Source organism: Epinephelus moara, chromosome 22 (genome assembly GCF_006386435.1).
Source record: "Epinephelus moara isolate mb chromosome 22, YSFRI_EMoa_1.0, whole genome shotgun sequence".
Taxonomy (NCBI): Eukaryota; Metazoa; Chordata; class Actinopteri; order Perciformes; family Serranidae; genus Epinephelus; species Epinephelus moara.
In genome coordinates this window covers 31674481-31698142 of record NC_065527.1, presented here as the reverse complement: position 1 = coordinate 31698142, position 23662 = coordinate 31674481, and the positions used below count along the sequence as shown (strand labels likewise).

Sequence of the window (23662 nt, the reverse complement as noted above, 5' to 3'; positions counted from 1 at the left end):
GCAGTACATAGTGAACATTATCTGTACAAATCTTCTCTTTATTATTTTTCTCTTCTTCTCCCTGCAGTGACCTTTGACCTCTAAGCAGAGCTGTCTGATTGACAGCTGAAGGGATGAAAAACGTTTTAGCTCCCCTCTCAACATGCAGCACTCTGCTTTTACACTGACTAAATGCTGCCCTCATGTGGTGAAGATGATGTATGACAACAGTAAAATGTATAAATCTGGTTTATTTCAAACTTTTCCTTCCCTTTCTCTGCATAGCATCTGATGATGTTTCATATATTTATATTTATTTGTCATACCTTAATATAATGTAATCCAATAAATAAGCTCATGGTGGAGATATCAGAAGCCTTTTTCAGGAAAGAGATCGATAATGTTGCCAGGCGACTGTCAGTCAAATCTGTTCACACTTTTTCTTCGAATGTTGCTTATTTAGTTTCAAGATTATAATGTTATTCAGAAATACTTAATATTTGAAACCAAGACTTCAGAAATTTCAAACCTGCAAAATACGATCAAGGATGTAAGCAATGGGGAGCAAAACGAACAACAGCTTGGTGTGTTTTGGAAAAGGATGGGGAACTGGAGAGTTTTGAAAATCTGAGAGTTCAACACCAATTGGGAACGCATTAATTTTATAGATACCTTTAATTAAGGGATGGAAATCAAATCAGATTCTTCCAAGCAGGTGAATGGTGTTATCCAAATCATAATTAAAGCATATAAGGAAAATAACATGAGTAATTTTGGCATTATATCAAGGACTGAAATGGGAGACAGAGCTCAATGTAGAAAGTTCAGACAGAGATTGGCATAATATGGGGAAGATATACCATTCAACCACTAATTCACGAATCCGGAGAGAATTCTCGTGGAATAACCTGATTGGTTTCTTTATTACACCAAAACTGAAAAGTAAGCGTTTCCATAGTTGCCAAAAATGTTGGCGAGAGTGCGGCTTCTTTGATGTAGACCACTCTCTTGTTTTTGGAAATGTCAGAAAATAACTGTATTTTGGGAAATGGTATGTAAAGAGCTTCAGCGCATACTAGGATATGAGGTTCCTAACAGTTGTTTGGTGCTTTATCTATGTAAGTTTTCTGGAAGAAATGTTATCGCTAGTGAAAGATATTTTATCAAAATATTGCTATTAGCAAGCAAGAAAGCTATCATTAGGAACTGGAGTAAGGAAACACCACCAACGAAGGACCAATGGCTAATAACTGTGGAAGAAATCTTTTCAATGGAGAAATTGGCACACATACTGAGCACAACTAGACAGAAATAGACTCAAAAATACAACACTGAACTGGGATAACTGGGATACTAATCCATAAGGCTGTAAAAATGTATATTTACCTAAGCAGTTTTTATTTCATTATTTTATAATTTTATTGTGCTGTTGTAATTGACATGTCAATGTTACAAAAAAAAAGTTTTAATAAAGATTAAAGTGAGAAAAAAAAGAAACCAAGTCTTTAGGGGTTTTAAAGGAAAATGTCATCCCCAGAATGATCCTTTTTTGTTGTTTGTACTCACTGCATGACACACTTAATATGTGAAGAAATCTTTGTTTTTCACACACGATAAGAGGTCCACATCTTACAACAGCCCTGTCAGCTGTTGTCAGCCCTGTGATAGTCTGGTGACTTGTCCAGGGTGTACCGTGCTTCTCGCCCAATGTCAGCTGGGATAGGCTCCAGCCCCCATGTCTGCCCCGCGACCATCAAGAGGATAAGTGGTCATGAAAATGGATGGATGGATGGATGGATGGATGGATGGATGGATAGATTTTACAGCATCAATACTATACCAATTTTATGCTCAGTGCTTCCCAAACAGACAGCCCCTTCTGACAGGGAGCCGAACTAAAATGAAACTCATCCTTGTAATCATCAAAGCCAGACTCCATTGACAAAAAAACAGTCATTTTAGCTCATTGAGCACGGAAGCTGCTGGTTCACAACTGCTTTGATCAGTCAGTTTGTTTGTGTTATTATCAGACTTTGGTAAATCTGAATTAAAACGTTAAAACATCAAAGTCACACAATAACACAAACAATCTAAACACTAAAGGCAGCGGTAGACCAGCAGCTCCCATGTTCAGCAAAGTAAAATAACTGTAGTCAGTGGAGTCTGGCTTTGATGAGAGCATAAATCAGTCTAATTGTAAGGAAGTCTATGAGAAAATGACCCTACATCTTGCTTGATTTATTACCTCAGTAAATATTTTCCTAATGAGTTTATGGGCTCAGTCACGAGTTTCAAGCCTTCTTCAATAAAGCATAATGTTCATTTTATTAATTATGGTCCCATTTAGAGTAAAGTAGACCACAAAACGGAATGCTTTAGGGCTTGGCTACTTTGTTATTGACAAGTTGCTACCATGGCGGTGTCCTCCATCCACCCCTCGCTCCTCCCTCTTGTCCAAATATGGTCACTTCTGGATCCATAAAACTAAAAGGGGATTTATGGTTGTGCGCAGACCCTACGCACGTAGCCTACGCACATCGCCTATTCCGTTGTGAGCATTTTGACTTCTGCGGTGATGTGTCTGTGTCACTCTGCAGCTACACCTCCAAAACATTAGTCGGCAGCAGAGGCTTCTGTGAAGTGCTGTAAAGTTTAGTTGACTCAAAACACACTCAAAACACACATTAAACATGGCTTAATAGAGACAATTTGAAAAACAAGTACACAAATTGGCATTCACAGACAAACACTTGTGTTAATCTGGACATATTTTCCCCACAAATACAACATGCTAACGTTATTAGCATAAGCCTATGGCATTTTACATTGTATAAATTGGTCCCATTTGGAGCCTACACTGTAAGCTACGTGTCGATTCAATATAAAGTACGTGTAAGGTGGCAACAGTCAAAATGCCAAACTTGAGGCGTCAAAATGGGAGTCCATAACCAAATGAGCAATGTTACAGTGGCTACATCCACTTCTTTTAGAGTGCTTTCACACCTGCCCTGTTTGGTTTGGTTCAATCAAGCTCAAGTTTGTTTACCCCCTAAGTGTGGTTCATTTGGGCAGGTGTGAACACAGCAATCACACTCAGGTGTGCACCAAAACACCCAGACTGAGACCTTCTTGAAGAGGTGGTCTCAGTCTAGTTACAAACGAACTCTGGTGTGGTTCACTTGTTCGGGAACTGCCCATTGGTTCAACATCCCATTGTTCCGACCATATTAAACTCATTGTTCCGAAGTCCGTTCCGAAATCATCATGATGCCCTGTGGTTAAGGTCTGGTTAGGTTTAGGCACAAAAACCACTTGGTTAGGGTCAGGAAAAGATCATGGTGTGGGTTAAAATGAAAAAGAAAGTGACAAACACATAAGCCGTGAGCCTGCTCTGCCGGTCGCGGCGCACCATACGCCCGCCGCGAGCCGTTCAGCACCGCGGACAGTCGGACTAATGGGATGTCGAACCAATGACATGTTCAACGTGTCCCAACCTCAGTCCGAACCAACTGCAGTCACATTATGCGTTGTTTGGGTTAAACATGAGCATGTTACAGTCCTGGATTATTAATGTGCGCCTCCTCCTGTACTGCTTCAGTATGCACATTCAGCGCATCCAATGCATCAAAACATTGTTTTCTAGTTAAAGCCACACCTTGTTTTCAAACTGAATGGTTTGCCTTAGATAAAAAATGCAAGTGTGACCTGTGTGTTGGGCGTCTTCTACTGTTTAATGAACCACTCGGAGCTTGCAAATGGTGGTAACAGTTTATTCATGGAAACCCTTCATAAGTCTGGGATAAATAGCAAAGGACGTTGGTGTTAAGTGACCTTGTATGGATAACCCACTCATGCTCTATCTGGAAAGACGGTTAGCTAACAACAGCACACAAAAATGTTTACCAGCAGTAAAAATAATAAAACATTTAACTTTATAAAAACATGGTGAACTTAATGGCAAACAATGAATATACAACCAGATAAAGCCAGCTCTATTTCTATGTGCTTTTTGAGTAAGTTAACTTTATATTTTTCCACAGACATTGACGAGCCAGTTACCTCATGGAAATCCGCATGACATTTTACCCACAGTCCTTCGCTACTTACTACCTCACACTGATACTGAGTTTTGACAGCAGGTGGCCCTGTTGCTCCCTCAAACTGAATGTATTCTGAGCTTTAAGCATCTCAACAGCATAAATATATCTTATGGCTGGTATACACTGTGCGATTTTGGGCTGTCCCAGACGAAAGATGACCATCGTGGGAGAAACGTGGCGATATCTTTGGTCGTGGCTCTAAAACTGTGGTCTTACGTCTCACTGTCAGACAGGTTCAAGGACGGCCATTGTCAACATCTTGCGACCAAAGATAAAATTCTGACAGTGTCAGAAATTTAGGATGACTATCTCACAGTGTGACAGCTGCTACGACCTATGTCTGCTAATCAACAAATAGAAATGCAGCACGAAATGACACAATGGTCACCGCGACACCGGCGCTAAACCCAAACAAATGATGGCTTGCCATGGAGGTAAAACGAACAAAAAGAAGTCTGTGGAACGCCCAGAAAGAGGAAAGTCTGGTGGAGCTGTGGCAGCAGAAGCCTTGTTTATTTGATGTTTCCTCCAGCTGCTATCAGGACCGCGAGAAAAAAGAAGCTGCATGGAAGGAAAGTGCGGAGAAACTGCAACTTCCAGGTGAGCAAGCTACCTCTGGTGGCACAGATGGATGACGTACATTGATGCGGTGCACGCTGATGACGTCGCATATTGACGTACGTCGTAACCTGCGATTCAGTAGTAAACGGCCATCGTACAATCTGCACACATCAAACTTGACATCGTACCAAAGTTTATTAGATCCCCGTCTCACAGTGTGTCATGCAATGGCCTTACAAGATTGCTAAAATCGCACAGTGTATAGAGGGCACACAAAATGAATAGAAAAAGGGCACACGTAATGTCACTATTATCAAATTTAGCTGGATTTAACTCAGACTTTATTAACTATGTTACACAAGCAATATAGTACACAATGACCAGCACTAAAATCAACCTGCGTAGTTGTCCTTCCACTGTGATATTAGAAAGTATTGCATTTGTCTTGCGAGTGTACTCTTCTTCAACGTTTTGTTTACTTCCTGGATTTTTCCTGCATGGAAATTCATTCAGTCATTAAAAATACTGACTTGAGAGCTGAACAGTCGCTGTTGTTTTTAACTCAAGTTATGTCTTCCCCCATTCAAGTAACATGGTTTTCTATGTTATTGCTCGTATCCCTATTTTGAATTGTTATTTGAGTCATTAAAAATGCTGACTTGAGAGGTGAACAATCACTGTTGTTTTTAACTCAAGTTATGTCTTCCCCCATTCAGGGGTGTAACACATACAGCCTGTCCCTCACAGCAGCATTAATTATGCGTAACTTTAAGCCTTAATAAAATGTCAAAAGGTGAGTTTTATAAAAAATTCACCCACTGTACAGTTGTCATGAATGTCAAAATTAGCTATAGCAACCAAAACCTTTTTTTTTTTTTTATACCAGGCTGTAAACATATTTATTTCTGCTGTAAAGTTGGGCATTTTAACATGGGGGTCTGAGGGGATTGACTCACTCTTGGAGCCAGCCTCAACTGGCCACGAGAGGTACTGCAGTTTTTAGCTCATCTGCAGTGGCTTCATTTCTCAGCTGTGGAGGTGACCACTTGGTCTTATAGTCTTTTGGTTCTCCGTTGAAAAAAATTGTGGATAGTACTTCTACCAGGTGCTTTTTTTGGTTTCACTTCAGTTGAGGTTCCAAGTCAGTTGAACCAAGACTTGGAGGTGGAGTTAAAACACTGCAGACCACTGACTGATCAGAGAGAACCATCACAAGAAACATTACTTGCGTGAAACTGGACGTCCTGTACGAACCAGCTATTTTTAAATAGCCAAGTGATCGACAACTGTGACTGCAATTATTTTTATTCACTCAAAACTAGGGATGCACTGAATATTCGGTAACTGAATATATTCGGCTGAATATTGCAAAAAAACACACATTCGGTATTTGGTGGAATAAGTGAAAAGCAAGGCCGAATAATAGCGGCGTGTTTTGATGCGGTGACGGACGGAGTAAAATGTCGGCAGTGTGGCGATATTTTACTCCGTCCGTCACCGCACTCGCATTTGCAACTAAAAATAGTTTTGTGCCAGCAAAATAAATCATTCAGCACGCTGTGTGAGTACAGATTTCAACTAGCAGCAGAAACGAAAGGCGAATCTCGCCGGTTGTGGGTTGAACGGGGGTCACAGACACAGACAGGAATACGTATTCCTGTCAAATACGGCATCCATAGTGCTCTGCGGCGCAAGATAACGGCTTACCAGCGACGGAGAAGCCGGCTCAAATAATGTCCTCTTCTTGGCGTCATGACTGCCCAAAAGTACCTGGACAGCCGAGCCGTGGCAGCACACAGCTATGTGACATGTCAGAGGATAAACGAGCCGTTCACATTTCTCTCTTTGTGTCAGTAACGGCCCACAAACCTTACCGCACTTTAGGGACTGTTCTTTACTTGTCAGGGGAGGAGGGTGGCTGGTTGATTTTTATTTATTTTTTATTTTTTATTTTGATCCCCCCTATGTTAATCACTTATTGATGCTGTTTTTGAAGTATGAATAAGTCAATAAGTAATTTATTCCATTGAAATATCATTGATGTATTATAGAAAAGTGATTTATCTTTTTATAAATGACAAAAGGCACATCTGCCTCATTTTTGCTGTGGTATTGTGATACTACTCAGAACCATGATACTTTCACTGGTATCGTACCGTGGGTCCCTAATGAAAAACTAAACAACGGTATTCGGTACTCGGCCAAGCGTTTAATTTTATTCGGCTTCGGCTTCGGCCACAAATTTTCATTTCGGTGCATCCCTACTCAAAACCAGGTTTTAGAAAGACCACAAATCTATGCCGTGGCCATTTAACAAAGTGCAGATCTTTCTTTGGTTGCAGATGAAAAGATCAACAGAGAATACATTATGTTTCTGTCGCACTGAAGATGATGTCACGGCAGTTTCATGCAGCAGCATTATCCTCCTGAGACCCTGTGTCTTCTTATGTTGACATCACATGTTGTGGGTTTACTGGACCTAAAGGTGCTGACACACCAAACTGACATCAAAGAACTAGCGGCGACGAAAGCCAACTGTTGCGTCGTCTACGTCGCCTCACATCGCCCTGTGTCAGTTGCATTTGAACACACTACACGGACTACATCCAACGGCCAAGTAGCACGTACGTTCTGCACCTGCGTAAAGGAGAGAGCGGAGTGACAGAGTGGTACATCCTGTCAGCCGAGGGGTTTCCTATCTGTGCAGCAGAACACCGCAGTATCTCCACGGACTATTACAGTGTCCTGGTGTTTCCTCCGCAGGCTCCACTTCATTCAGCTGCCCAATAAACCCGCTGCTTCTTCCCACTTTATCCTGAATAACAAACCAGGGCTCGGTGCTCCAGTTGGATCCAAACGGAGAGCCGGGGCTAGCTGGGAAGCTAGCGGAGGCTAACTGGCTGTGCTTCCCTCCGGTCATGCTGCGGCTAATGCTCCGCTAGCCTCACAGCTAGCCCTGGTTTGTTATTCAGGTTAAAGTGGGAAGACGCAGCGGGTCTGTCGGGCAGCTGAGTGAAGTGGAGCCTGATTCACTACAGGCAGATTCACTCACTACAGGGGCGAGGAAATAAAACCTGAACAGCCAATCAGAGTGATCTCTCTCACCAACAAGCTCTGCCGCCGATTCAACATGCTCAATGGGCCGAAAAGCGACTGACGCCGAAGTGCCGACGGTGCGGAACACACCGCAAAAACTAGGCCGACAGACGCTCAATGACGGCCCGACTTTGATGGCTTGATGTGTCAGGGCCTTTATACTTCATTCTGCTTAACTTAGTCCTATTGTCCTTATTCATGGACACTTTTTTGTGCCATCTAGTGGTAGTAAGAGTACAATACACTAATTTATGTAAAAATAAGATGGCAGCCATCTCTGCCAAGTCAGTCTGCAGCTGATCCACAAACATGGACAAGGTCCAAAACCTGATCACATTTTATGATTGAAACTTGTTTGTTTATGATTAATAATGTTTGTAGTTTGATGCGACAACAAACTTAACCAATTTTAGTGACAGTAACAAGCTAAGAGACCATTAATTAGTAAGTACTTGTTTTAGGACATTAGGACTTTTTTTTATCGTTGACAATATTTAATTTTTTATTCTTATTGGGTCCTACTGATCCCGAATAGCTAGGAGAAATTAAAGATGCATACCAAACAAAATTTCAGGTCTTAGGAGATTATGATTATCTGCTAAGAATCCTGCCCACACTGAAGGGGTATTATATGTGTAAATTTTGTGTAAAGTTTTGGGCTGGACAGATAAACAATGGGCTGAAACTCACTTTAAAACTCTGTAAAGCCTACAAGCTGCAGATTCAGCTGTTTGCTCTCTGAAGGTTCATCATCATGTCATTTGATACAATGTTATGATTAAAATATCGATTACAGCCGCACATTTCAAACAGCCGTTTGGGTCCTCAAAATTCAGCAAGGACATTCGCAAGTAAAATCAGGAATGATGTGACAAAATTATGAAGACTTTCCCTCAGAAACAGAAGGGAGTTATGAGATTTCACAGCCAGACATCCACAGATTCCTCACCTCTCACCTCTGTGTACTGATACTGTAGCTTTATAAACACTCATCTGTGTGTAAATGAGCCCAAAGGTTTGAGTTGGATGTTATTATGCAGAGCAGGTGAAGCAGCTCAGCTTCTCCTCTGAATCTGAATAAACACAAAAACAGAGACGAGGCAGCCGAGCAGAAAACTCTCTCTCACACACAAGAGGGGTTGTGTGTAAACAACACGGGGCGATCGACCTCACAAAATCTGATAAGCTCCTGCTCGCTCACACACAAACACAAACACACACACACACACACACACACACACACACACACTGAATTAACGCTGATGAGTTGCTGATGTTTGAGTCCTGACAGTGTGGCACTCTTGTCCTCCTCTTTGTGATGAATAAACTATCAAGGAGCACCAGAGTGAGGCAGGTGACTTACTAATTAGCACCAAAGAAGAAGAGGAAGAAAGCAAGTGACATAACTAAAACCTTCTACATGTTTCAGACGTGGTCTCACTCAGGCTACGGGTTTTAGTTTCTTGTAATCGGGGCCCTTTAAAGACTCTTGGTCGTTGCCAATGTTTGGCTCAGTGCACCTTTTTGTTTACCTTTAACAACAGCACAAGTTAACGAGAAAATACATATGTTGTTATATATTATTGATTATGGAAAGGAGCAAAGAATGTGTTTTCCTAAACAAGTACAAATGTATAAGTTGGAGCGTCCTCTCTACTGACTGCAGGTGACTTTGAGTCTGGAGCTGCAGTGAAGGTTGTTCCCTGTTTTGTAAAACAAAGACTCTCAGCCGTTTTGGCTCCGATCCCTCGAAAAGGTTTTGACTTTCTGGCCGAGACACAAAGTCAATGTGAGCAGTGCCAGGGCTCATAACCTCCATGTATATGTATAACACCAGCCAGACACTAGTACAATCAGTTCAGCAGCCGGTCTGCGACAGGTCCATTCTGATGGTTCTCTTCAGTTTGTCTCTAAAAATGATGAAAATAAAACCACACACATACTCCAGTGTTTTCCTTTGTGATATGCAAGAAGCAAAACAACCAGAACATTATTCAGATCAGCCTAATCTCCAAATATTTAATGAAAAATATGCACTGAAAGATTGTTTCGTGTCTGCTGAATACTGATGATCACAACAACAGCATCTAACATGTTTCTGCCATGCTGGGGATGTGGCTGTAAGGATGGTGATGTCCGTCTATCAACACCACAGTCCAAAGAGAATCCATTGGAATTTAGACACTTACAGTCCCCAGAGGATGATAAAATGAAAATAAATTTTAAAAAAGCAGCAAATGTGCTGTCACGGATGCCCCTACGATAGACAAAACATGATGAAGTGCCCACTAGTTTGCCCTTCCAGTAGAGAAAATGTGATGCAGTGCCCAGTAGGGTGCCCTTCCAGTAGAGAAAACATGCTAAAATGCTCATTTTGGCACCCTTGCAATGGAGAAAACCTANAGCAAATGTGCTGTCACGGATGCCCCTACGATAGACAAAACATGATGAAGTGCCCACTAGTTTGCCCTTCCAGTAGAGAAAACATGCTAAAATGCTCATTTTGGCACCCTTGCAATGGAGAAAACCTAATGTACTGCGCACGACACTGCCCTTCCAATGGAGAATACGTGATTCAGGGCCCACCAGAGTGCCCTTCCACTGGAGAAAATGTGATCCATTTTCTCCTAGGGTGCCCTTCCAGTGGAGAAAATGTGATCTTTTTTGGAAATGGAAATGTCCCCTAGGGTGCCCTTTCAGTGCAGAAAAAGCAATACAGTTCCCTCTGGGATGCCCCAACTGTGACAAAACATGATTCAGTGACAGGTAGGCTGTCATACATGCTAGAAAACCTTCTGCGTTGCGTGTTGGTCCTCCGCCACATGCAGCTGGTGCCCATTTTATTTTTCTCGCACCCTGACCGTCAGACAACCTGAGTCCGCCACTGAATGTCTTTCAGGACAGACAATGAGAATATACTCCATTATCTCCATTTGTTTAATTCATGGCATTGAGATGACAAGAACACACAAAAGACACAGAGTTGTTACAGAAAGATCAGGGAGGCAGTGGGATGCAGTCAGGAGGAGGCCATTCAGAACTGGTATAAATTTCAAACATGGTCAGACATGTCCTTGAACTTACTTTGATTTAAGCACTGAACGCTTTAGTCTTTTTTTTTATCCAAATATTAAAAGCAAACGGTTTATATGGTGTTGAAATTATGACAAGTCTGTAGCACGTAAGACGTAAGTAGGAATGAAACATGATTAAGTACTCAGATCTTTTACTTCAGTAAAAGTGGCAATACCACAGTGTAAAAGTACTCTGTTACAAGTAAATGTCCTGCATTCAAAATCTTACTTAAGTAAAATTATATATCCTTTGAGTACTAAAAATTAAAAGTACTTATTATGCAGAATGTCCCATTTCAAATAATGTATATTACTGCAATCTAATTACTTTAATTATTGATGCATTATTGTGTACATCACTTAGTCAGCAGGTAAGGTTGGAGCTAATTCAACTACTTTATATACTGCTGGGTATCTTAACCTATAATAATACATCACAATGTATTTGTTTATTTATATTTAATAATCTCAATCTGCAAAGTAACTAATATCAGATAGATAGTAGTGCAGTAAATAGTACAATATTTTACACAAAATGTAGTGGAGTAGAAGCATAAAGTAGCAGAAATCCATCCATCTTCATCTGCTTACAGGAGGCCGGGTTGCGGGGGTAGTAGGCTGAGCAGGGAATTCCAAACATCCCTCTCCCCAGCAACACAGGGGATCCTGAGACGTTCCCAAGCCAGATGAGATATGTAATCCCTCCAGCATGTTCTGGGTCTGCCCTGGGGCCTCCTACCTGTTGAACGTGCCCGAAAAACCTCTAACAGAAGCCGTCCAGGAGGCATCCTGGTCAGATGCCCGAACCACCTCAACTGACCCCTTTCAACACAAAGGAGCTGAGCTCTACTCCGAACTCCCTCCGGCTGCTTGTATCCACAATCTCATTCTTTTGGTCACTACCCAAAGCTCATGACCACAGGTGAGGATTGGTACGTAGATGGAGCAGTGAATTGGAAGCTTTGCCTTCCGGCTCAGCTCCCTCTTCACCAGGACAGTCTGGTGCAGTGCCTGCATCGCTATGGATTCCATTTCAAAATGCTTGCCCATTTTAAGACCCTGAGATACTTGAACTCCTTCACTTAGGGAAGTAACCCTCTCCCAACCTATTCAGGGCTATCTACCGTTTTCCTGCAGAGAACCATGGCCTCAGACTTGGGGGCTGACTCTCATCCAAACTGCTTCACACTTGGCTGTACACCACCCCACTTCATGCTGGAGGTCATGGTGTGATGAAGCCAACAGGACCACATCGTCTGCAAAGAGCCAAGATGCAATTCTGTGGTCCCCAAACTGATCACTTTCCTCCCTCTGGCTGCGCCTTGAGATCCTGTCCTTGAAAATCACAAACACAGTCGGTGACAAGGGAAAACCCTGGTGGAGGCCAACACCCACTGGAAATATGTTTAACTTTGTGCAAGGTAAGTGAGCACAGCTCTTACTTTCGTTAGACAGGGACCTGATGGCTTGTAGCACAACCCTGGTACCCTGTATTCCTGCAGTACCTCCCACAGGACTCCCTGTGTCTGATGTGGTCATAAGCTTTCTCCAAGTCCACAAAACACGACTGTTCCAGCACCCCTGCAAGGGTAAGGGTGGCAGAAAATGTACCTCAAAATTGTACTTAAGTACAGTACTTAGGTAAAGGTATTTAGTTATTTTCCACCACTGAATATGAGTGACAGTGTAAACATCTATACAGACAAAGACACTGTCAGCAGTCAGATTATATCAGTTTCTTCAGTCAGTGTTTGGCAACAAAGTGAGTAATTAAAGCAGCTGGTGAAATTGTTGCTGAGTCACTGCTATTGATCAGCAACTTTAATAAGTCCCCATTGACGTATTAGTTTATAACATTTGTGCTTTAAACACTCTTAACTTCCCTTTTAACAGCTCATATCACATACACACTGCAGCCTGTTAGTATTTAGATTGTGACATACTTTCTGTTAATCTATGTCTGTACTCCAGCACGTCAGACACCCAGTCCTGATGGATTGATTAGATGATAAAGCCCTCTTTATGATGTATGTATTTTAAGGGCTGTTTTTCTGCCCTGATGCATAAACTACTGACACCCTCTTTAATCATTTCGACAAATATGTGTCCTATATTTTTCATTTGTAGTAATTTGCTGTGTTTTATTCTGAGCTTAACTATAAATCCTATCTTTAAATCATATTGATTTTATGGTACAATTATCTGAATTATAACCAGACTACTTGTTTGTCAAATCTCCCTGCTATACTACTACAGATGCAGCTTCTCAAACCTAAAACCAGTAAATAAGCCACCCGCAGCCTCTCGGCACTGACACCCCGGCACAGTGTGCTGAACTGTGACACCAAATAATGACTTTTGTTTTTTCCTTTTCAGGCGGCTTCATTTGATTAATTGCGGGAAGGAGGCCAGCGGCTGCAAGCGCTCCTGTCAGGAGACAAAAAAGGAAAACCACACGACTGCAGCGTGTTGTGCTGTTTTTACTTTTCCATTTGCATTTTGAAAGTTTACATCAGTTACATTTGACTCTTACAACTGCTGTGTGATTGAAACCCTGATAAAAGCCTCCTTTGTATCTCTGATATCCCTTTTTTATTATGCGGCCTATCTTTTTTTACAGATATATGATTTTTTTTGGGCTAACCACAATAATATGCAAATTCTCTCCCAGTGTGTGTCACACGTTTTCCTGTTTTTCTGGTAGAGTACAATTCCAAATGGCCACCTGATTAATGAGTCAATGTGAATAAAAACAAAAATAAGTGATTCCTGTGGTTCAATTCAGCTGAGTTTTTGTTTCTGATATTGGTTTTTGAAGTTCTAGGCTACCAAATCTCACTTTTCTCAGTTTTCTCAGTGTGATGGGTCATAATTTTAATGTTTTATACAAGGAAGGACTAATGAATGGGCCTACAGCCCCAAGAGATCATGGAGCCTCTGTTTGGAGTGACTGTTAGTTATCCCTTTGTAAAGTTAATCAAGCAATTGCAAAGAGACTCATAATGATCACAAAGATACGAATATCTACAAAGACATGCAATATTAATACAGAGAGACACAAAACTATTGCAAACAGATGCAAAACCACCACAAAGAGATAGAAATTCACCACAAAGAGATGCAAAACTGTTGCAAAGAGATGCAAAACTACTACGAAAAGATGCAAAACCACTACAGAGACATAAGAACACTACAAAATATTACAAAACCACTACAAAGAGATACAAAACAGTTGCAAAGAGATGCAAAACCACTACAAAGAAGAAACAAGATACAAAACCACTGCAGAGATGCACAATCACTACAAAGAGATACAACACCACTACGAGGAGATGCAAAATCACAGTAAAGAAATGCAAAACCACTACAAGGATATGCAAAAACATTACAAACAGATGCAAAACCACCACGAAGAGATCCAAAGCCACTATACAGAGATGCAAAGCCACTATACAGAGATGCAAAGCCACTATACAGAGATGCAAAACCACCACAAAGGGATGTAAAAACACTACAAAGATATACTACAAAATGACCTCAGAGACACACAACATACAAGATACAAAACAACTACAAGAAGACACAAATTACCACAAAGAGATAAATACCAACCCCAAAGACACGTAAAAGGACCACAAAGAGACTCACACTGACTACAAAGACATGGAAAATAACTGGAAAAACTAGATACAAAATGACCACAAAAAAATGACGACCACTCAGACACAGAAACAGACTACAATAACTGAATGGCCACAAAGAGACACAAAACAACAATGATACAACTACAAGTAGTTTTTGAGTCTGGGAGTCTTGCTTTTATGTAGGAGAAGTGGAGAGCATTTTACATGTCTGTGTCCAGGGGCCCATTGTCCTACCTCTCTCCTCATTGTATTGGTGGTAAAAAGGCCTTTAATTGCTAATAATTAATGTAGAGCTTACTTTTTGTCAGAGCAGCAGCAAACTTTTCACTTTCTTTTTTTTTCGGGAGGGTAATTCTCGCTCATGAGGCTTTTTATCTGCAGAAATTTGTGACACTGATGGGCTCTTGATTACTATTTTAAAGACTATTTTTAAGCCTTGAGTGGTTCAGTTTTTAACTTTTGTTGCTAAGCAATGTTGGCCAAAACTCTGCTTATTGGCTAGAGCTGGCACTTTTGCCTGGCAACATTACCTGATTGTGTATTCTGGAGACACTGGCAAGAGCTTCCAGTTGCCGACAACTCTTCTGCAAAGATGGCTCTGGCTGTGGTGTCGTTTCTGTTTCGAAGGCCCCGTATTATTCTCATTAGCTAGTCTCTAAATGCACCACATCTGAGCATAAAGGCACTGTGTTTGGTGATGTTATAAAAGAAGCGGTTTACATGGTAAGATGTGTATTTGACTTTGAATACACTCCTGACTGGCAGACGGTCACAGGCCTCCCGTTCAGGGGATGGAAACCTGCTGCAGAAGAGGGTTGAGTAAGAAGCTGGCTGATATTTCATTAAGTTTTAGGGGGTAAATATAAATTCAGAAAAAAAAGTCATTATGGGATTCTTTAACACAAGATAATCTGAAACCACTTGGTCTTCTTCAGCCTTAAGCTTTTAATTTATTCATCCATAAAGACATGGAAATAACAGCACTACCATCCCAATTAACCTAAAACACCAGAAACAAATATCATTAATATATCATTTAATTTAAACGAGATAAAATAACAAACAGAAACATAAAACTATGTGGTTTTGCTGTGGAGAGAAGACATCTCCTGTCCTGGAAATTTAGGGTTTGAGCTGAGCAGCACACTAAATCAATTCAATCAGACTATATATATATATATATATATAGTACCAACAAACTGATATTATTTTTGCATTGATGAGATAAATGCTAGAAAATAAAGCTATTTGAGACTAACGCACACAAGAAATACATGCATTTAACAGTTTTTTTTTTTTTTTTTTAAACTGTTAAATGGTTAAAACACAATGAGAAATAAAATAGATAAGAGGGAGTAAAACAAACAAATCATTAGCAGAGATTCAAGAGCTGCTGCTGTTTTATTCACCTCTGACCTTGTGGAGGAAAAAGTATTAATTATTTACCTGTGATTATTAATGAGGAGCCACACTGCTTTAATTTTCTTCTATTGTTTCTCGGAGATCTTTGAATCTAATGACTGAAACAGATTCATATTTTGACTAAATCTTGTTCAAACTGTTAACAATGTGATGTTTTTTACTTTTAAATTTTTAAAAAGAATTTTAAGTGACCTGGTAAAATAAAAAAAAAAGGGATCAATCATATGATTGCACCCAGGATGATTAGGAGCTTGATTCCTGTCATCTGAACATGTTTCACCTCAGCTGTCAAAAGTCACTGAGTGTGCAACAGTCTACTTCACGACACATCGACCGACTGTAATATATATTAAACATACAGTAAAGAACCTCAGTCACCACGAGGCAGGCTGTAGCTCTGAGACGCTCCTGTAGGTGTCGCTCTCTGTCATCTTTTCGCAGACCTGTGCTGGGATGTTTCTACATTTATTGCATCTGATCAGCTACAACAAGCCCGTTTATCAAAAATACATGAGCATGATGAAATGCAGACAGCAATCTGGCGAACGGGGGAAACTTAAACTTCCACTCCCACACCTCTTTACAGTCACATCTAGTTTATGTTTCTGTAGATGGCTGATTTCACATGCAGCTGCTCGCAGTGTGATGCTGCTGCACCAGAGCAGTTAGTGAGGTCAGCTTCAGGATCAAACAGGTGTTATTAAGAAATGAACACACTGGCATTTTTTTTATATATATATATATATATATATATCATCACATTATTTTATTTACATTTTTAGAGAGATGGGCTTGTGTAAACATTTGTTTTTGGCGTGAATGAAAATAAATCATAGATGTTGTTAAAAAGAAAAAACAAAACAAAACTATAGGCTACATCACAGGAAAACAACATGTGCCATGAGGAATGTTGCGGAGGCAGTGTGGTGATACCTGCAGATAAAAGTGGCTTTGCATAACTCAAAGTCGTAATAAACTAAATATAGAGGACCACAGGTGTGCAATAAGTCCCTACATGAAAGCATACGAAGGTTATGGTGATGTTTAGTGGAAGCCACCCGTGCTGGAAGTCGTGAAACAGCAGACCGGTGCAGATCAAGGCTGCAGGAGGGGGACAGGGGGGTGCGTGGCTGCAACATGCCTGCGCCTCTCCACCGCAACCCGACCAGCCGTGCCAGCGTCCGGCTGCGCCATAATCAAACTTTTCTGTACATTTTCACGTCACCTGGTTGCGAAACATAAATTTGGCATCCTATGCAAATATATGCTGACGTAAAAGATCATGTGGTTTTTGTCGTCGATCCCCCCTATGAGCAACGAGGAGGTTTTTTTTTCTCCTCTCTACTGTTGTCTTTAGGTTAGCTATGCTACAATCTTTACTGTACCCAGCGCTAGCTATATGCGCCCCGCACCGCACCACTCTGGATATCTGGGAATAATCAACTTCCAGGCTGTCGCACCCTGCACCCAGAGACTACACACAGGTAGGACACAAGAGAAACTTCTTATTTATTAAACTCCTGGAGAGAAATTTTGACCAAAGTGACCGCAAAAGTGAAGTTATTAAAGCGGCTTGGTTGCAGCCAGACTAGCCGCCTGGCTGGCTGTCTCTGCCCGGGCTGCTGCTGCTAGCGACCGTCCCCTCCATCACAGTCTCTCAGAGTGGGAATCACCTTGCTATCACCCAGCAGAGCTCCCCGGCAGCCAAACTAGAATTAAAACAGTTAGACACCTGGCTGTCAGGTAACTTTGTGCCGCCGCTCTCTGCCTATATTTGCGGATAGTTGTCAGACAAGTGAATGTCATCCGGTTCGCGTTGTTTTTTCTGGTGGCCAACTTTTGCCGTCCCCCCTCCACCCCCGGTGAAAGTGCACATAATAAATTTATTAGCCAGCGGAGCTAGCCGTTTACCAGTTAGCCCCTGTCAATGACGGGCGACCCTGTGAAGCTAAGTGCTTTAGCTTTAGCCTTTCCCCGCACACAGCAGCACGAAACGTGGCTGCCCGTCTCTGGATGTTATGCTTTCATGTCGGGAAATGCATTTGTTTTGGCTGGCTCCCTCTCCCTCTTCTTCCCCATCCGAGTTAGCGTTACTCCGCCGAGCCAAGTAGAAAATGGTCCCGGTGTTTTCTTTGGTGACACGGTGACGGTAGAGCGGGTGACAGTTTGGTTTGTAGCGTCGGTTCAAGTGTTGTTATTGCCCGCTGTATGTTCGGTTCAAACGGGGCTAGCTAGCAGACAGCCAGTCTGGCTGGTTGGGTCATCTGAGGTGAAGCCGCCGTCAGCGGGCTGTATAGAAACACACTGCCTGTTAACGGCACACTGGTTTTTAACTGGTTTTTAAAGAAACGGACCGGTAGATTATACTGTTGGTCGTTTTTTAACAGGTTTATGTGTTAAAACGAACTGTCTTTCCCGTTAGAGCCGCTTTAATGTGTGTTTTGTATAGAAACGGACCGCTGGTGTACATACTGTACGGCAGTCGCTGCTTGAAACGAACTGCCGATTAGTTTGATATTTAACTGTTTTACATTAAAAAGGACCGTTTGTTTATGATTCTAACGTCTTTAACTGGTTTGTATGGAGACATATAAGTATATTAAGTTTGTTCATTTATGTTATTTAACTCGTTTTATGTTATATACGAAGGAACTGTCGCTGATATGGTTCAGAGGAGGGACTGGTTGCTTGTTTGGTGAACAGACGTTGACTTCATGCCAGTTAATGGCAGACTGGTTCTCTACTGGTTTAGGCTGCCAGCTTGTACAGTATTCTGGTTTTAAACTGTTTTATATAAAGCACAGACTGTCAGTGTGTATGGTGCAAAAACCTGACTGTCAGTTTCCTTAATATTCCACTGGTTTTAACTGGTGTAGGTCCCCAGTATGTACACATTGTGGGTTTATAAGAAACACACTGCTTGTGTGTATGGTACTGCTTTATAAAGAAACTGACTGACTAGTTTTAACTGGTTTAGGTCACCAGTATTCTGGGTTTATATAATGCACAGACTGTCAGTGTGGCACTGGTTTATAAAGAAACTGGCTGTCAGCACCTTAATGTTAAATTGGTTTTAACTGGTTTAGGAAGTCAGTGCACAGTATTCTGGTTTTAAATTGTTTAATATAAAGCACTGACTGACAGTGTGTATGGTTTAAGAAACTGTCTGTCAGTTTTCCTAATATTCCACTGGTTTTAACTGGTTTAGGTCATCAGTACAATATTCTGGCTTTGTATAAGGAACGGTCCTGTCAATGTTTATGGTACTGGTTTATATAAAAAACTGCCTGTCAGTAACTCTAATAGCAGTCTAGTTAAGGTCACCAGCATGTACAGTATCGTGGTTTTATATAAGGCACACACTGTTAGTGTTTATGGAACTGGTGTATAAAGAAAGTGGTTCTCAGTTACTCTATGGCAGACTGGTTTTAACTGGTTTTAGTTATCAGCATGTACAGTATTCTAGTTTTATATAAGGAATAGCCTTGTCGGTGTTTATGGTACTGGTTTATAAAGAAATTGACTGTTAGTCCTCCCAGTGTTAGACTGGTTTTAACTGGTTTAGGGTCACCAGTATGTTCTGGTTTTACGTAATGAACAGACTGTGTGGTACTGGTTTATAGAGAAACTGGCAGTCACTTACCCTAAGGTTAGACTGGTTTTAACTGGTTTAGGCTGCCAATATACAGTATTCTGGTTTTTAAGTGTTTTATATAAGGCACAGACTGTCAGTATGGATGCTACTGGTTTGGAAAGAAACAGTTATCCCTAATGTCAGACTGGTTTTAACTGGTTTAGGTCACCAGTATGTACGGTATTCTGGTATAATATAAGGAACAGATTGTTAGTGATTATGGTACTGTTTTTTAAAGAAACTGTCAGTTACCCTAATGTTTAATGGGTTTTAACTGGTATATGGAAACCAGTGTGCATATAGGCTGATTGTTGACTGTCAGCAGTTTAATTACTCGATTTTTATTGTTTTACATAACCTGGCTGAAAAGTATAGGGACAAACAGGTTTACATGGTGTGTTAACCCGGATTGTACGAAGGGAAACATGCATTTCTTAACGGTTGTATTGTCTGTGTAGACTAGCATTAATAGTATAAAATAAAGAGAAATTTCCTCATGAAGAAACTTTTCCCTTTTCCAAGTTCATCCAGTTCCTCCTCCGACCTAATTTTGTACCCGAATCTTGTTACATAAAATCATGAATAATTAGGTGTGCCTCACAAGGCGGTTCAGGCCATACGCAGCGGCGTGGTGGCAAACAAAAAATTCTTGTGACCTATGACCTCCAGTCAGGAGAATATCATCAACCAAAAAATATATATCTGCTTTTGTTTGGTTGTTCATGCTTTCCTCGCTGTCCTCGTGTGACTCTCTGCAGTTTGATTCTAGTTTGAAGGACATACAGAGGGAAGGTTTAGACGAACAGGTGTGCAAACTGAAATTGGGCAGGTTTCACCCTCCACCACATCCCTGACAGTGTGACTGAAGTGTGTCTTGGCTCTTGGAAAACACTGGAGAGGCTCATATTTGGCAGCAGCTCCTCCTCTTCCTCCTTCCTCTATACTGCCCGGTGACAGCGTTAACATCCACCACGTCCTCCCAGCTGCTGCACTGTATGGCTCTTGTTGAAAAGTGTGTCAGATTTTTTAATATTATCTCCCTCTCGCCTGTTCTGGTTCATAATCACATTTCCTTTTCCATTGACCGACTTTTTTTTGTCTCATATTTTGCAGCTATTGTATCGCCACCGTGTCAGGCTTTTTAATCCTATGATATGGATGCAGGGATCAGTCAGTCATGCTGCCAGTCTCCGAATCAGAGCGCGCTCGCTTGCTCTCTGGCTGCTATTTATTTGTCACAAACGCCAACACACACACATCACACAGCTCTCGTGCGCTTTCCCTTTCCTCGCTCGGAGATTTCTACACATACTCTCACACATCACACACACACTCTCGCTTTTCCTGTTCCTGCTCTGACACGCTGCTATTTCTTTGACACACACTCACACACATTTTGCCGGTTCCTGGGAAGTGCAGCTGTGATTTGCTGTTGCCACCTGACCTGTCACCCCAATACAAACACACACACATACACACACACTGCAACAGTAGTGAGCTTTTATTTCACCGTTTAGACTGTTCACATCATTGGTTTTTATCGCTGGAAATTGCAGCTCGACGCATGTTTTTTTTTTTTTTTATTATCATTTGTGGCGATTGAAATGGACCCCATTCTGGGTTTCTGTTGCCCTCAGTGGCATTCAGTCATGAGGGTTTATGACAGCTATACGAGCTGGAACAAACCCACACACTCACACACACAAACACACACACACACACACACATATACACACACACACACACACAATGCAAAATCACACACACTCTTTGTTGCTGTGTCAAACTGCTATTTATTTCACACACATGCAGAAAGCATGCATGACAGCTGCATCTCGCACACACACACACACACACACACACGCACACACACATTGTTATTCCACTCACTCTTTATTGCTTTTATTTCACTCTCTCACACACACTCTCACACATGTATTTTGGGTGCTTTATGAAATAGTGAGAGGCTGTGTTTGTGTTTGTGAAATAGAGTACGAGCGTGCAGGTTGTGCGTGAGTGAGTGAAGTGGCGGTGATTTTGTGTGTGTGTGTGTGTTGGTGAGTCATTGGAGAGCATGGGCTGGTCAGGAACTGTGTGTGTGTGTGTGTGTGTGTGTGCGCGCGTGTGTATGTGTGTGACATAGTGTACGCCTCTCTGTTGGAGCTCTTCACAGGGAAACTCGACACACACACACACACACACACACAGACACACACACACACGTACGCACACACACACACTTGCTGTATTGGATGTACTCGGCTGCTGTTGGACCAAACCCACCTTCCACGTCGACTGGGGTTTTTTTGGGGGCAAAGTCTGTGTGAACATGAACACCAGAGATCCCCATTTGACCAGATTTAACTCTGTGACTCCCCCACACATAAAAAGAGCTCTTATTTTGGTGTTTAATCAGCTTTAATAATAATCTGTGCTCTTGTTTCCTTGTTGCACAATCTGACGTGTCTCTGAAAGACGTCATGTTGTTGATGATTTCTTTCTGCATCTGGAAATTAATATGCTTCTGATATTTTTTCCATGCACACATTCTGCACTTGTGTAGAAGCTTTCATTACACACTGTGAAATCAATTTTTTAAAAGTTATGTGCAAAAATACTGCACCAATATTTGTTCATGCCATGGAAAGGCTTTTTACCCATGTATGGTAATTTTCCCAATTTTCCAACTTGGACCCTCTCCTCTTAAACATTAATATCTTCCTTTCTGGTTATTCATTTCAAATCTAACAGGCTGTTTTCCTGTTACATCCTGTTCTCCAAAATTGGGACTTTTATTCTTCATAATATAACAACAGACAAACAATCACATAGCAGCTTTGGAAGAGCAGATCTTAGATCTACGTCTTTACACATTTGACTTTTTTAAAATCTGCCAACCAGGAGGTGACACTGCAGTTATTATAGTCATTAAAGGTAGACTGATAAATCAGCAGATTGCAGATATATTAGTATTGGTGTATATCTTGGCCACTAAGTAACAAGAATTTGCAGTGCAGAAATGTGAAAATAGGTATGAGGTATTTTAAGAAACAGTGTTGTTATGACATACTTTATAGGTTAATGTTTTAACTACAGGATAAGAGGGGTTTTTGTAGGTAGTGACCTGAAGATGTTTCAAATGTAAAATATTCTACTCCCCAAATATCAGTCCCTCCAAGATTTTGGGGGTTTGTTTTGGGATTGTTGCGGCCTGAAATGCCTGAGCCATGACAGCCTTTCCAAAAAACTGCGATGCACATTGCAGCATTTTCACTGTTTTATGCCTGCACACTAGCGATAACTGTGGCCAGAGGCATAACGTTTTCAGGCTGTTTGTCCGTCCCATTAACTCAAAAATGCCTTGAAGGATTTTTCTCAAATTTGGTACAAAACATTCACTTGGACTCAAGGATAAATTGATTAGATTTTGGTGGTCAAAGGTCAAGGTCACTGTGACCCCATCCAGATTATTCTCGATCTCGACCCGAGCCCGATGCAGTTTGTTAGCTGACATAGTTATTGTTATGGACAGTGTGTAAATGAGTGTGTAAATGACCAGAGAGTGCTGTTACGCTCGCACAGCAGCGCAGCACGGCACTGTACACACGCTCAATTGGAGCAGAGCCTGTGCTGTGTTCAGGCGTTGTCACGTAAATAACAAATTCCAGCACTTGAACAGGCCATAGCACATCACAGCAGCATATCAAGTGGGCCGAACCTGAACCTAACCCGAGCAAAATTTTTTGATTTGAATATTTAATGGAACTTAGCGTGATTCTTTTAAGCACGTGCAGTGGATATGGATGTAACAACCTCTGTCATGATGATTTGTCTTGTCACACTGCTGTATATGTGTTTTAGCCATTCTCTGTGTGTTCGTGGCAGAAAAGTGTTTGCATGCCGTACAAAACAGTTTACACCCTGCTTTTGCACAGAACATCAGGTAATTGCCTTGCATGGTCTTTAGCAGTAATTTTTCTTGGTTAGTGTGAGACATTTGTGTCGCACATCTCTGCATTTTCGCAACCATTAATGTTGAGCAGTTTCCCACTTAAAGGAGCTATATGTAAGAAATCTAAAGCAAATAGTCGTAAAATCCTCCTAATATGTCACAGAGACTAAGGAATAATGTTCATATAACATACTGATCTC

The 23662-nt window shown here is 41.3% G+C and overlaps 2 protein-coding genes across 2 annotated transcripts in view; both read left to right on the top strand.

Annotated features, from left to right (window-relative positions):
- Positions 1-23662, top strand: part of LOC126383971 (collagen alpha-1(XIV) chain-like) — an 849933-nt gene that overhangs the window by 25425 nt on the left and 800846 nt on the right. The gene's annotated exons all lie outside the window — the stretch shown is intronic.
- The window catches only part of LOC126383944 (zinc fingers and homeoboxes protein 2-like), a 197313-nt gene continuing 190688 nt past the window's right edge, over positions 17038-23662 (top strand). Inside the window, exon 1 of the mRNA XM_050034710.1 lies at positions 17038-17360. The gene's annotated coding sequence lies outside the window, so the exon portion shown is untranslated. The remainder of the gene's footprint in view (positions 17361-23662) is intronic.